This window comes from Pelophylax lessonae (genome assembly GCF_965119305.1).
Source record: "Pelophylax lessonae genome assembly, chromosome: 3".
Classification (NCBI taxonomy): domain Eukaryota; kingdom Metazoa; phylum Chordata; class Amphibia; order Anura; family Ranidae; genus Pelophylax; species Pelophylax lessonae.
Window position 1 is genome coordinate 457,842,161 of NC_138770.1, and position 15,372 is coordinate 457,857,532.

Sequence of the window (15,372 nt, forward strand, 5' to 3'; positions counted from 1 at the left end):
AGCAATCATTCAGCCTGGAAGACCGAGAACTTGCATTCAAGAGTATATGCCCTGCATTCACATACAGCTATGCAGAGAGCAGCACTGGCGTTATCATGGCCCTTTTGCTTTCTGCAGTACTAAGGACCACTCAGAGCTGGATAAGAGGAAGTAAACTTCTGAAAAAGGCAAGAATACAAAAAAAGAATGTATCAATGACATGATAGGGGAACCTATGGGGGTAAAAGTATGAATGAGAGGCAAAGGGCAAAGCCAGAAATTGGACTTTATAATGGACCTGCGAGGATAGGTTTATGAGAGTTGTCATTAATGAGCTATTAGCATAGGGGTAGACGCTAAGATTTAACACTGATCCTGGTTTATCTGCTTTAACCATTTACTGGGCACTTTTACCCCCTATCTGCCCAGGCCAATTTTCAGCTTTTAGTGCTGTCACTGACAATTTCACGGTCACGCAACACTGTACCCATATGACATTTTTTATTATATTTTTCACACAAATTAAGCCTTTAGTGGTATTTAATTACCACTGTGTTTTTTATTTTTTGCTAAACAAAGGAAAAAGACAAAAAATTTGAAAAAACAAAACCTTTTTCATAGTTTGTTATAAAATTTTGCAAACAGGTAATTTTTTTTCTTTCACTGATGTGCACTGGTAGGCACTGATAGGTGGCACTGGTGGAACTGCACTGATTATTATGTAGATTTCCCTTTAACACAACTGGTTATCGGCTCTCTGCAGCATGAGGAACGGAAAGCCTATAACCGACTTGTGTTTACATCATAATCAGCTGTCATTGGACATAGCTGATCACGTGGTAAAGGGCCACTGTGATTGGCCCTTTACCCTCATCTGTGATCAGCTGAGTCTGAAGGACTCATCGATCACAACGCGCGCCGCAGGGGTCTCGCCGGCATCGTGATCATGGATGTCCATGGACCCCCCCCCCCCCCCGGGAAAGTAAGCCCGTGCTGTAGCCGTCCTTTGGCTATAGCAAGGGCGGGAAAGGGTTAAAACAATTATTTCTGCAGTATAATGTGGCCATAATTGATAAAGTTCATAAAACACATAATCAGATTTCAGAGTATGGCAGTTTTCAAAATAGATTCTGATTGGTTACTTTGCACTACATCACACTTTTCTCTTTGTCTTAATACAAAAACAAAGAGTAAAGCCCCGTACACACGTACCGATGGTCGGCTTACAAATGTTCCTCTTTTCTCCCCGGGATGTCGGTGTCTGCTGAAAAGTGCAAAGACAGCACAAGGACAGCACAAGAATTTTGTCCGCCGACTGCAGAAGTGATGTCATGTAATGGTTAACTTTCCCTGTGTTTTCTATTTTCTGAGCATGCCCAGTCTTGCAAATCTGCGGTCTGTCGGCCGAATTGTGTACTGACAGGCGAACAATCGTCCGTTCTGGTGTCGGCATACAAATATTTTCATGTTTGCACGAAAGACTTTTGTCCGCGGATTGTGCGCAGACATCTGTCGGAGGCACCATACTAACACGCGTACAATCGGCAGATCCTTCGTCCACCGACGTTTGTATGCCGACGATCGGTACGTGTGTACGGGCCTTTAGGCTCCATGTACACGGGACGTTGTTAAAAGTCCCTTTGAATGCTGGAATTTTTAGGACGTTTGAAACGTCCGTTCGGTCGCGTTTGTACCCGCCTTTAGCAGCGTTTGCGGGCGTTTGCGTTTAGAAGCGTTCCTAGAGGTCAAAAAAATTATTCCCCTTTAAAATGGAAAAACGCGAACGCTAAACGCGGGTCATCGCGTTCGGACGCGTTTGTGCGTTTGAAACGCCTGGAAACACACGTTCGAACGCAAATAATTGCGTTCTAAAAAAAGTCCCTGAACGCAACTGCCTGCAAATGACTGTAAACGACCTGGTGTACATGGGCAGATAAGATAAAATGTAGATGGGTTCAGGGGCTTCTGAAAAAAACGCCCAACTGCTCCTAAACGGCCATTTCCAGCGTCCCGTGTACATGGAGCCTTACTGTTTACAACATCTAAAAAATACACAGCTTAACACTTGTGAGATAGCACTAAGGCTCTAAGCCACAGGTCACACCGGTGCGATTTGTAATGTGATTTGACATTTCCAAATCCCATGACAAGTTGCACACTCTTGTTGGCAATGGAACTGTGCCATTCAGCGCAATGGCGACTTTGCGGTGCCCCACCGATTTGAAAAAAAAGTTCCTGCACAATCTTTGCAGATTTCAGGTGCAACTTGCATAGACATCTCTGCATGAAATTGCACAGATGTCAGCCAAGTTGCATCTGAGGTCACGCTTGACATGCGGCTTTAAAATTGTGCGATTGCAAATGAAGTCGCACAATTTCAAAGTCTGATTGGGTATGACCGGGAGCTTAAACCCAAAAAGATTGACTACTATTATGAATTTGTCGGTACTTTATAAATTCAAAACCAACAAAAATATATACCTCTTTATCAGATTACCAGAGATGTATACATTATCATTTTATTAAAACAAAAACTCATATATGAAGTCTGCATTCCTGAAGGTCTTGAAGGTCTTTCATTATTGTTTTTTTGCGGACACAGTCTCTAATAAAGTTAAAAAAAACAGGTGTGTATTATCTCGCGCTCCATAACCTGATGTGTCCCTCACTTCTACCCTGTGTCTGATGGCTGCAACCAAATAATTGTGTTCCCAAAACCGTAAACAAAATAAAATCAAAAATGTTGGCTGCACCTATCCGTGTGCAATCCAGTTAATGTTTTTAAATCAAACCATAAAACTGCTGTCATTATTCAGGTGACAAACTTTCTCGGGTACAATAAAATTAAACAAATGTGACCGTCCCAGATGACTATAATTCAATTAGTAGTGCTTTTTCTTCTTTCAAATCTTTTTCCCTTTATTTACTTATTACATTTCTTTACTTATTTACATTTATACTGCGAAAGGCTGGCTCGGCTGCGCAAATCACCGTACCTGTACGGCGATCCACCAGAGAAGCTGATTCACGGGGTGGGCAGCTGCATTTGTCGCCGGGCACCCACGATCGCTCCCCATCAAGAGAGAACAATGGTCTGCTGTCGTAAGCACAGCAGATCTTTGTTCTCTCAGGAATCCATACAGAGTGCCAGTGTTCCTCTTATTTAGGATCACAGGTCTCTGTGTGATTCCACAAGCCCCCCCCCTCAGAGTTAGAAAACACCGCCTAGGCATACATTTAACCCTTTGATCGCCCCTGGGTTAACCCCTTCCCTGCCAGTATCATTTTTACAGTACAGTACATATTTTTAGCACTGGTTACTGTAGTAATTTTACTGGTCCCCCCCCCCCCCCAAAAAAAAATGTCATTTAGGGAATCTGTCCGCCGCAATCTGCAGTTAGATTCAGATTCAGTTAGGGAATCTGCAGTCCCACTAAAAATCGCTGATCGCCACCATTTCTAGTAAAAAAATAAATAAAAATGACATAAATCTTTCCCCTAGTTTGTAGATGCGATAACTTTTGCGTAAACCAATCAAAATACGCTTATTGGGGTTTCTTTTTTTTTTTTTTTTTTTTTTTAACCAAACATATGTAGCAGAATACAAATTGGCCTAAAAGATGAAAAATATAGATTTTTACTTTTTTTTTTTTTTTTTTTTTTTTTTTTAATAATTTTTTTTTTTGGGACTGTTATATAGCAGAAAGTAAAAAATATTGTGTTTTTTTTTTTTTTCAAACTTGTCGCTCTTTTTGTTTTTAGTGCAAAAAATTTAAATCGCACAGGTGATCAGCTACCACCAAAAAGCTTTATTTGTGGGGAAAAAGGGCATCAATTTTATTTGGGTACAGTGTCGCAGGACCGCGCAATTGTCAAAGTAATGCAATGCCGAATGGCAAAAAAAGGCCTGGTCATTAGGGGGGAAAATCTTCCGGTCCAGAAGTGGTTAAATGTGCTTCTGCAGTTTTTCCACCCTCACCCTTGTGGATTTCAGTTAATAGAATTGTGCGGTGACTCCCACCACCTTTCACCACTGCGCTCCCCTCCTGTTTAGACCTGTTTCGCCTTCCCCTGCTGGGGTTAATTCCAGCTGTTGAATCTCTTTCCACTCTCCTCACTGAGCTGGCTTTGTCTGGCCTTCCTTTCCTCCTCGATCCCTCAGTATAAAAGATACACTCCAATTGTGTAGTATATAAAGATTTCACATTTTATTGCATAATATCCACTTAGAATAAGACTTGAGACAGTGCGCTTTAAACAATCCTCAGACAGGGCAGCAGCTCCCCCGTATGCAATTCATATGTTCCACAAACACAGTCCTCTGTCACCTGACTCCTCCCTTTATTTTATTTTATTGTACACGAGAACGTTTGCCACTGAATAATAATAGCAATTTTGTGGTATGAAAGTAAGGTTTTGGTTTAAAAACATTTAAATGGATTGCACACGGATAGGCGCAGCCAACATTTTTGATTTTATTCTGATACAAGAGTGTTAACTGTTGCCTACCAGAGATTGGATTCCGGCAGATAAGCTTTTAGTCAGTCAGATATATTCCCGAACCCTCCCATCAAGATTCAGGGGTTTTTTTTTTGGCTAGTGTTTTAAAATAATGGATTTCTTCTTTATCGGAGAGAAGCAAAACCCTTTCTACAAGACTTCTACTATCAAGATTTTTGTTCTGCAGTCAAGATAATTATTTTACTGCAGAGAGATCTTTTTTGCAATTTTCCAAGGCTCAGCATAATCTTGGAGGTATTCCCTAGACCCCACCATGCTGAAGACGCCTAGCCGGCCTGTTCTGTGACCCCCCCATAGCACTGGGCTCTGCTATGGGTGCTCTCCAGGACATCTAGTGTACGGTGTGAGTTGGATGCAGAGCGCTTTACAGGTCCAGAGCCACAATACACCTGCTGGTAGGATCTTGTCCCTGAAGTATTCCCACCAGAGAGAGTGAAGACTGTCTCGATGGGGCATGTTTCCCTGGATCCTGTCTGGCACTCATCAGCTTGTCCCCATTGTGTGGGCTGCAGGGCAGCTTCCCAGGGCAAGGTTACCGTAAGTTAAGGGTCTTGACATTTAAGGGAGCTTGGTGCGTTCTTTGTACTATTGAACTCTGTAAAGACTAGCATATCAACATGCTGGTTTGACAAAACTCTTCTCTCAGGGAGGTATTGCCATTGTTCCAAAAACAGAAAATCCTTCAGGGTATTTATTGAAACCTCTTCACTGTTCCCAAATCAAAAAGGGTTATTTGTCTCATTCTAAGCCTAAAGGCTCTCAATCTTCGTTCAAGCTCAATCTCCTATTCATTAAGCTGTTAGGTCAATTATTGCTTCCCTCCATTCAGCGGACCTTCTGGCCTCTATGGATATCAGTGATGCCTACTTGTTTGTTCCTAACTTTCCAGGAGGGTTTTGGGCTTGATGGTTGCCTTATGCCCAGTTCCACTCCAGATTGTTGCATCTCAACATTCTGACTGTGAGAAGAAGGTGTAATTGGCTAACAGCTATTTTTTCTAGTGTACAATCTCCTGTAGGTCACAGTATAATGCCTCCTGCATCAGAATAAACCAGGCGTTCCATAACAGGCACTAAAAAAATGATTGTACAGTTGGGAAAAAAAAAATCCTGTTTTTATTTTCTGACAAATCTTAAAACCCCATATTCCCCATCAAAACTTAATAATGGAAAATGTGCTTATCCTCTGCAGGGTACCTTGTTACCCCTAATGGTGGTTAAACAAAGTCCTTGTGTGCTGAAGGCTATTTGACATTGGATACCGCCTATTTGTTTCATCCAACAAAGGAAACTTAGTCCTTCTCCACAGATTAATGTGTATATATATATATACCCTTCTCAAAAAAAAATTAAAGGAACACGTTTTAATCAGAGTATAGCATCAAGTCAATTAAACTCCTGGGATATTGATCTGGTCACGTTAGTAGCAGAGGGGGTTGTCAATCAGTATCAGCTGCTTTGGTGTTAATTAAATGAACTGGTGCACTAGATGGGCAACAATGAGACAACCCCAAAACGGGAATGGTTTTACAGGTGAAGGCCACTGACCTTTTTTTACCTACTCCTCCTTTCTGACTGTTTTTCACTAGTTTTGCATTTGGCTAGGGTCATTGTCACTACTGGTAGCATGAGGCAATACCTGGACCCTATAGAGGTTGCACAGGCAGTCCAACTCCTCCAGGATGGCACATCAATACGTGCCATTTCTGGAAGGTTTGCTGTGTCTTCCAGCACAGTCTCAAGAGCACGGAGGAGATTGCAGGAGACAGACAGTTACTCTAGGATGGACAGGGCTGTAGAAGGTCCTTAACCCATCAGCAGGACCAGTATCTGCTGCTTTGTGCAAAGAGGAACCGGATGAGCACTGCCAGAGCCCTATAAAATGACCTCCACTGGCCACTGGTGTGAATGTCTCTGACCAAACAATCAGAAACAGACTTCATGATGGTGGCCTGAGGGTAGGGCTGGGCGATTTTGCCTAAAAAAAAAAAATCTTTGATTTTTAAAGAAAAATTTGAGTTTCGATTCGATTTTTTTTTTTTTTTTCAATGCACTTAAAAAATTACTGCAGACATCAGATATAGTGTCAAAAGTGCAACTTTATTGCTATGATTGTCCTCAAGAGTTAAAATGCGTAATCCCAAAACAAAAAGTAAATGAGGCTCTGTCATTCAAAAATTTCAAGCTTTAACCCAGGCTTAAGCAAAAGTGCAACAACTTCACAGTAGCTTAAATTTTCTGTTCAAGAAATCAGATAATTACAAATTTTGTAACATATAACATTACAATTAAAAAAAATTAACTCTTCTCAGTATAGTGTGAACTGTGAATTTAAAAAATGAAACATGCCTGTGGCAGACATATAGCCAGCTCAAAGAGTGAACAAATGTAAACTTGTATCTATAGCAACAAAACACGTGCTTGTTAGATCTCTGAAACATTGTGCATGCTCATTCTAAACATTTTTTGCAAGAAAGATGAGCCTGTCCACAACCTCTGGCTTAAGTCAGGCCCGGTTGCAGGTAACTATTCCCCCCCACCCGCACTAGTGGCTGGAATAGAAAGATATTTTTTAGCCAGCAAGCTTAGCCTTGGAAAGTTGGGCTGATGCAGCTTCCACCATTTAAGAGGATCTGTGTCTGGCTCTATGTCTGGAATAAGGAAATACGTTGCAAGCTCAGTCTCAATTTTTGTTTTCTCAGATTGTGGTTGTGGCGTGGTGGATGGTGCACTGTTTTTAAAGAAGGCGCCCAGAGTCATTTTCTTTTTTGGTGGCAATGATGGGGTGTTCTTCTCTTGAACAGCTGAGGGACCAGCTTCCTCTGTGGTAGAGTTGCAGAGAGCAGAGATCTCAGACACCGCTCTTTTTTTGAGAACTTCTAGTTTGCTAGCATCAATGTAGGTTGTACGGAACCTCGGGTCTAAAAGTGTGGCCATGTCCAAAAGTTCCTCTTTCTCCAAATCACAGTACTGTATTTACTTTCGAGGTAACGCATGATGTCAGCTTTGATTGTTTTTGTTAGCTCCAAATCTTCCTCCTCTGGCAGGAGGAGACTTGTTTTAAACAAATGCAGCACTGGTTTGATGCATGACACACTGACATATGATTCCCCTGACAGTGCATCAGTGAAGTCCTGGAGAGGTTTCACTGCTTTGTTGGTGGCTTCTAATACTTCCAAATCTTGCCACGTGGGAACAAGATGATGCGTTTTCTTGTCCGCACCCAGGACACGAGTTATTGCCTTCTCTTGCTCAAGAAAGCGCTCAATCATCTTTTGACGAGACCCCCAACGTGTTGGGGATTCTGAGATCAAAAGATGCTGGGGAAGTCCAAGCTCAGCCTGCAACTCTGTCATGTCTCGCCTTTTTTTCCAGCTGTAGGAGAAGGCTGATACAGCTTTTTTGCCGATCCCTATGGCCCGATCGATCCTTGGATCCTTTACACTATTCTCTGTAATAAATGTGAAAAGATATTAAGTATATTTTATGTTCTGGCTATTAAATTATGAGCAAACAGTACTTTACAATGTGCAAGTATGTGCACCTATTTATTCTTACACCAACTCTTACCTATAGCGTTGTGGAGTCTGTGGCCAAAACACTGCAAGCTGGGCCAGTTGTTGTCTTTAAGGGCTTTTATGATGTTGGTGCCACTATCAGTTGTCATGCAGACGAGTCGTTCCTCCGAAAGTCCCCAGGAGCTGAGAGCGTCTTTTAAGCCATGGGCAATTATGTCACCAGTGTAGTTGTCGGGGAAATATGCTGTCTGAAGGCAGATGCTGCGCAGAGTCAAACCAGTGTTGATGTAGTGAACCGTCAGACTCAGATATGGCTGCATCGTCCGGCTGGACCACAGGTCCGTTGTGGCTGAGAAAAACTGCATCTCCTCCAGCTCACTGCGGATCTTTTCCCGAGTTGTATTGTACAGGTGAGGCAGCGCTACATAGGCAAAATACTTACGACTGGGGACAACATACCTCGCATCTAATACTTTCAGCATGTGATTAAAGCCTCACTTTTCTACAGAATAAATTGGCAGCATGTCTGTGGCAATATAAAATGTGATCGCCTCTGTAATCGCTTTCCATCGCGCTCCGTTCTTATCATAAGGCACACAGTTTGTAAAGCTCTCAGGAAGTGTATTTTGCTTTTTAGCAGGTGTGCTAGAGGAGCCGTTTTCGCTACGGAGCTGGCTGCGCTTCTCCCATTCTTCGCAATGTTTATTCCTCAGGTGCTGGAAAAGATTTGTTGTACTGCTGCTTCCAGTAGCAACAGCCTTGAAACATATTTTGCAGCAAGGCTTCGTCTGTGTTTTGTCTGCTGCATCAAAACCAAACCAGTTCAAAATTATGGAATTACCTGTGCCTTTCTTTGGAAGTAGTTCTTCTTTGCTAGTACTACACGCTGCCATGTTGTTTTGACTGTGTTACGCGCTTTTAATAGACAGTAAAAGAAGACAGGGTTACGCGGACGGGGGCTGGCTCATATCGCGCTGAGCGGGGAGGTAAGGCTCACAGGAGGAGAGCTCACACCTGTGTGGAGGACTGAGGAGAAGCGCTGTACATGTGTGGCATATGTGTACATATTCTCTGTACCTATCACAGCCCCTGTACAGGTATAACCCCGCCTCCCCTCAGACGCACCGCCCGCTTCCTCTCCCGGCAGCTGACGTCACATCCAGGCCTGGCGGTGGCCGCTGATTGGCTCGTTCCTCGTAGACTGAGCAGAGATGGCAGCGGCGGTGGTCCGGTTACTGGGGAGTTCTCGGTGTGTTGAGGCCTGTTCCCGGGCCTGGCTGTGCGGTGTGCAGCAGACTCGGAGCTGGCTGGAGCCCAGGGTGTGTGTGTACTGTCGGTTACGCGGGGCGGGGGCTGGCTGCACAAGGACGAAACGCGGAAAAGTCAGAAAAAACTATTGTGGCAAAAAACTCGAGTTTGCGAAATAAAAATCGTTTTACACTAAAAAATCGATAAATCGATTAAATCGATTTTTTGCCCAGCCCTACCTGAGGGCCTAACGTCCTTTTAGAGGGCCCGGTGCTCACTGCCCAGCACTTTGGAGCTCAATTGGCATTTTCCAGTGCATGCCAGATTTGGCAGGTCCGCCACTGGTGTCCTGTGCTTTTCTCAGATGAGCAGGTTCCCCCTGAGCACGTGACGGACATGAAAGGGTCTGGAGCAGCCAGCAAGAACATTATGCTGCCTGTAACATCATTCAGCTTGACCGGTTTAGTGGTGGGTCAGTGGATGGTCTGGGGAGGGATATTCATGGAGGGACGCACAGACCTCTACGGACTAGACAATGGCACCCTGACTGCCATTAGGTATCGTGATTAACTCCTTTGACCCATTGTCAGACCCTATGCTGGTGCAGTGGGTCCTGGGTTCCTCCTGGTTCATGACAATGCCCAGCCTCATGTGGCGAGAGTATGCAGCCAATTCCTGGAGGATGAAGGAATTTTATGCCATTGAATGGCCCCCACACTCGCCTGATCTAAATCCAATAGGAAATTCTGTATCGATCCATCCAATGCCGCCAGGTTGCACCTCAGTCTGTTCAGGAGCTCAGTGATGCCCTGGTCCAGATCTGGCAGGAAATACCCCTGTACACGATCTGTCATCTCATAAGAAGCATGCCCTGACCATGTCAGGCATGCATACAAGCACGTGGCGGCCAAACAAACTACTGCGTACCATTTTGAGTTGCTGCAATGAAATTTCAGCAAAATGAACTAGCCTGCTGCATAATTTTTTTCACTTTGATTTTGGGGCTGTCTTTGAATTCAGCCCTCTGTATGTTGATCATTTTAATTTCCATCAAACGATGTGGCACCCTTTCGTTCTTAACACATTACCCAGTCCATATCTGTATAGATATCCAGCATGCTAATTTTCCCCATTTTTTTGAGCAGTGTAGTTCCACCTGTGTGGATAGTAATTGTTGAGGCAAAAGTCCTGTTACATATCCATTTTGACCATACATTCAAGTGTAATTCATGTATCCCAGCTGGATTGTATCGTGCTTAGATCCTCAACTCCACTTTTGACACAGCCCTTTCAATTCAATAAACTTTAGCTGATCATGTCAAATACGTAAGTAGATGTATCCGTTAATCCAGGGCTTGATAAACCCCGGGCGCCAGGTCGCATTGGCTACTAGATTTAGCGACCTGGAGCCTGGGGTGCACTGTGGGGGTGTCCTGTTCCTTTTGCGCCCCCCCACCCACTCTCCGAGTGCACGGACTACCGCGCCATCCGATAATTGAGGCCGCAGCTTTTCGGCCTTCTTCAGTGAGAGAACGGGAACTGGCACCCTCTTGTGGTGGCCGGGAGTTTGACAAGCAGTCACTAATGACTAATGTTTCCCCTGCCTGTCCTCAATGCTTGTCCATCTCCTTCCCAAGAGGAGCAGAGAGGGAAGTTTTTGCAGGCTACATCTCCCTGTCCAATTACCTTTGCTTAAAGGTAATTGGACAGGGAGTGTGGTTATTATTATTATTATTATTATTTTTTTTTTAATTATTAAAAAAAAAACATTTTTTTTCTTTTTTTTTTTTCAATTATTATTAAAAAAAAATTATAAATAAATATATTATGTTTTTTTTTTTTTTTCCTCGTCATGCCACAGCCACACAGCCGAAGGCCCCTTTCACACGGGCTGTCTGATCAGGTCCGCCTGTCATTTTTTCATCTGATCCTGTCTGCCAAAAACAGACGAATGGTGGTTCTATTTTCTATCCATCCCGTGGATCGCGTTAGATGGCATCGGATGGAAACAGACAGACAGTCTGTTTCCATCCGATTGCGCTATAGAGGAGAGTGGGGTTCTAGTCGTCTTCATGTGTAAATTTAGTATGTTATTTTTTGGGAAATAAAGCTTGGTTGTATGTTTAAAAAAAGAAAAACTGGCTCCTAACTTTTGTAGCTGGCTCCTAGATTTCAGGCAAATTTTGTTATGCCCTGCGTTAATCCGCCACACTACATGTGTATACAGCAGATGTTTTGGTCCACAAGCAATGTGCCCAGTAATGTATCGCACATTCAACTATGCAGATAATCTGGCCTTAGAGCATATAAAAATAGATGACCGTAAGTCACTCTCTGGATACAGGACTTTCCATGTAAGCACAATTCCAAAAAGTTGTGGGATATTATACATCCTAAGTGCCTTCTGTGGAAGGTAATTCTGCGTTATGCAGTCTCCAACATGATGATGAGTGCACCAAATCGCTGCATTGTGCTTGCCAGTGTCATTGTGCCAATGTAAACCTTCAATGCATTTTGCAAAATTTCACAACAATGCAGAGTCAAATCATATACCTAATGTATTAATAGTTCGTAGACCAGTGGTAATCCGTAGTGCATCTGACCAATTTTGCTGAATTTTTTGTTTTTTTTGTTTTTAGAAGTTTGTAATGCAGAAAACAAATGTATTGGTTTGTGGTAGTCTGAAAAATGGATATGTCTTTTTGTTGTTTTTGGGCCTACCGCTTGTATAAGTACTGTTGAGGCTCTGCTGAAGTTTTACTATAGGTGGTTGCCAAGCTATTATATACTGAACAAAATTTTAAACGCAACACTTTTGTTTTTGCCCCCATTTTTCATGAGCTGAACTCAAAGATCTAAGATTTTTTCTATGTACACAAAAGGCCTATTTCTCGCAAATATTGTTCACAAATCTGTCTAATTCTGTGTTGGTGAGCACTTCTCCTTTGCCAAGATAATCCATCCACCTCACAGGTGTGGCATATCAAGATGCTGATTAAACAGCATGATTATTGCACCGGTGTGCCTTAGGCTGGCCACAATAAAAGGCAACTCTAAAATGGGCAGTTTTACTGTATTGGGGGGGGTTCTGAGGGGTCAGAAAACAAGTCAGTATCTGGCGTTACCATCATTTGCCTCATGAAGTGCAACACCTCTCCATCACATAGTTAATCAGGTTTTTTATTGTGGCCTGTGGAATGTTGGTCTATTCCTCTTGAATGGCTGTGCGAAGTTGCTGGATACTGGCAGGACCTAGAAAACACTGTCGTATACGCAGATCCAGAGCATCCCAAACATGCTCAGTGGGTGACATGTCCGGTGAATATGCTAGCCATGCCAGAACTGGGATGTTTTCAGCTTCCAGGAATTGCGTACAGATCCTTGCAGCATGAGGCTAAGCATTATCATGCTGCAACATGAGGTGTTGGTTGTGGATGAATGGGCACAACAATGGGCCTCAGGAGCTCGTCACGGTATCTCTGTGCATTCAAAATGCCATCAATAAAATGCACCTGTGTTCATTGTCCATAACCTACGCCTGCCCATACCATAACCCCACCGCCACCATGGGCCACTCAATCCACAACGTTGATATCAGCAAACCGCTCACCCACATGACGCCATACACACTGTCTGCCATCTGCCCTGTACAGTAAAAACTGGGATTCATCTGTGCAGACAACACCGCTCCAAAGTGCCAGACTCCATCGAATGTGAGCATTTGCCCACTCAAGTTGCAACGACAAACTGCAGTCAGGTCGAGACCCCGATGAGGACGAGGAGCATGCAGATGAGCTTCCCTGAAGACGGTTTCTGACAGTTTGTGCAGAAATTCTTTGGTTATGCAAACCGATTGTTGCAGCAGCTGTCTGGGTGGCTGGTCTCAGATGATCTTGGAGGTGAAGATGCTGGATGTGGAGATCCTGGGCTGGTGAGGTTACACGTGGTTTGAGGTTGTGAGGCCAGTTGGATATACTGCCAAATTCTCTAAAACGTCTTTGGAGATGGCTCATGGTATAGAAATGTACATTCAATTCACGGGCAACAGCTCTAGTGGGCATTCCTGCAGTCAGCATGCCAATTGCACGCTCCCTCAAAACTTGCGACATCTGGGGCATTGTGCTGTGTGGTAAAACTGCACCAATGGACTTTTATTGTGGCAAGCCTAAGGCACACCTGTGCAATAACCATGCTGCCTAATCCAGCATCTTGATATGCCACACCTGTGAGGTGGATGGATTATCTTGGTAAAGGAAAAGTATTAGCTCAGCAAAGGAGAAGTGCTCACTAACACAGAATTAGACAGATTTGTGAACAAAATTCTTAGATTGTAAGCTCTAACGAGTAGGGCCCTCTGATTCATACTGTAGTAAAGTGTATTGTATTTGTACTGTCTACCCTCAAGTTGTAAAGCGCTGCGTAAACTGTCGGCGCTATATAAATCCTATATAATAACAATAATAATATTTGAGAGAAATAGGTCTTTTGTGTACAAAGAAAAAGTCTTAGATCTTTGATTTCAGCTCATGAAAAATGGGGGCAAAAACAAAAGTGTTGCATTTATAATTTTGTTCAGTGTAATTTACCGGCTAAAGGGGTTGTAAAGTCAGAAGGTTTTTTTCTATCTTGATGCATTCTATGCATTAAGATATAAAAAACCTTCTGTGTGCCTATCTGAGCCCCCTTGCGATCCAGCGATGTGCATGACTGTCTCAGCCGTCTGAGACTCCGTCCCCATTGGCTAAGAGACAGCAGCAGCTCCGTTGGCTCCCACTGCTGTCAATCAAAGTCAGTTAGCCAATGAGGAGCGAGAGGGGGGTGGGGCTGAACTGCAGCTATGTGTCTTAATGGATACACAGAGCTGTGCCTCAGCGCGGGTGCCCCCATCGCAAGCTCCTTGCTGTGGGGCACTCAACAGGAGGGAGGGGCCAGGAGAGTCGACGAGGGACCCAAGAAGAGGAGGATCTGAGCTGCTGTGAACAAAACAAACTGCACAGAGCAGGGAAGTATAAAATGTTTATTTTTATTGAAAAAAAAAAAAATAGACTTCACAATCACTTGTTTTTATAACAAGTGTTAAAATTATATTTTTTGCGTTTTCTTTATTTTCCAATAATTCTCCTTAAAATTAGACTTAAGTCAAATATTTAGTAAATTGCAATTTCACTTACATGTTCAATACATTCATTGTTGCATGCTATAAGCATATGTACTAGAATCTGTATCAATAGCAACTTGCTGTAATTTCTTGCACAGCAGCACGGGACAGAGCGAGGAAGAGTCAGAATTAGGAGCCAGCCTCTGTTCTATTTTCTTGCATAATGCTCCTCAGCCTAACATTGTACTTGACTACAGGTAGTAAGATAACTTCTTCAATGTGCTGGGTTTTTTTTTTTCAGCCTGAAAATGCACCTGTTATTCTGTGTGGCCATGCACATATAGGCGTTTACAGGTGTATTAGAAGAGGAGCGTTTAGAGCAGGGATCTTCCAGCTGTTGCGGAACTACACGTCCCATGAGGCATTGTAAAACCCTGACATTCACTGACATGACTAGGCATGATGGGAATTGTAGTTCTTGAAAAACTCGAGGGCCATAGTTTGGAGACCCTTGGTTTGAAGACTGGGAAAAAATCCCATCACTTGTGCTCAGGAGAAGAGCTTTTCAGTAGAGAAGACACTAAACATGCATAAATCCTAGACGTGTTTAGCGCTTGAGCTGAATGAATTCATTCTGGACAAGACATACTAAAAAGAGGACCACGCTATCTAAACTTTCCCATAATGTTTAAAAATGTAAACAAATAAACATAACTTTCAGTCCCTGTTCACACTGGGGCGACCTGTGAGGCGACCTGGTCGCCTCACAGGTCGCCGTAGGTCGCCTTCCATAGGGAAGCTGCGGACCCGTTCTAATAGGAGCGACATAAGTCGCTCCGACTTAGAAAAAGGGTCCGGAGCTTCTTTGGGGCGACCCGGAGTGACCGTCATAGACTTCAATGTCGCCTGGGGAAGTCGGATCGCCCCAGTGTGAATGGGGCCTCATAAACCTATCTTCAAACAATTATAATTATTGTAAATAAAATCCATAATTCATGTGCTCTGTGTC

At 43.4% G+C, this 15,372-nt stretch overlaps 1 protein-coding gene across 5 annotated transcripts in view; it reads left to right on the plus strand.

Moving 5' to 3' along the window:
• Positions 1–15,372, plus strand: part of MAP3K4 (mitogen-activated protein kinase kinase kinase 4) — a 207,036-nt gene that overhangs the window by 85,122 nt on the left and 106,542 nt on the right. The window lies entirely within an intron of this gene.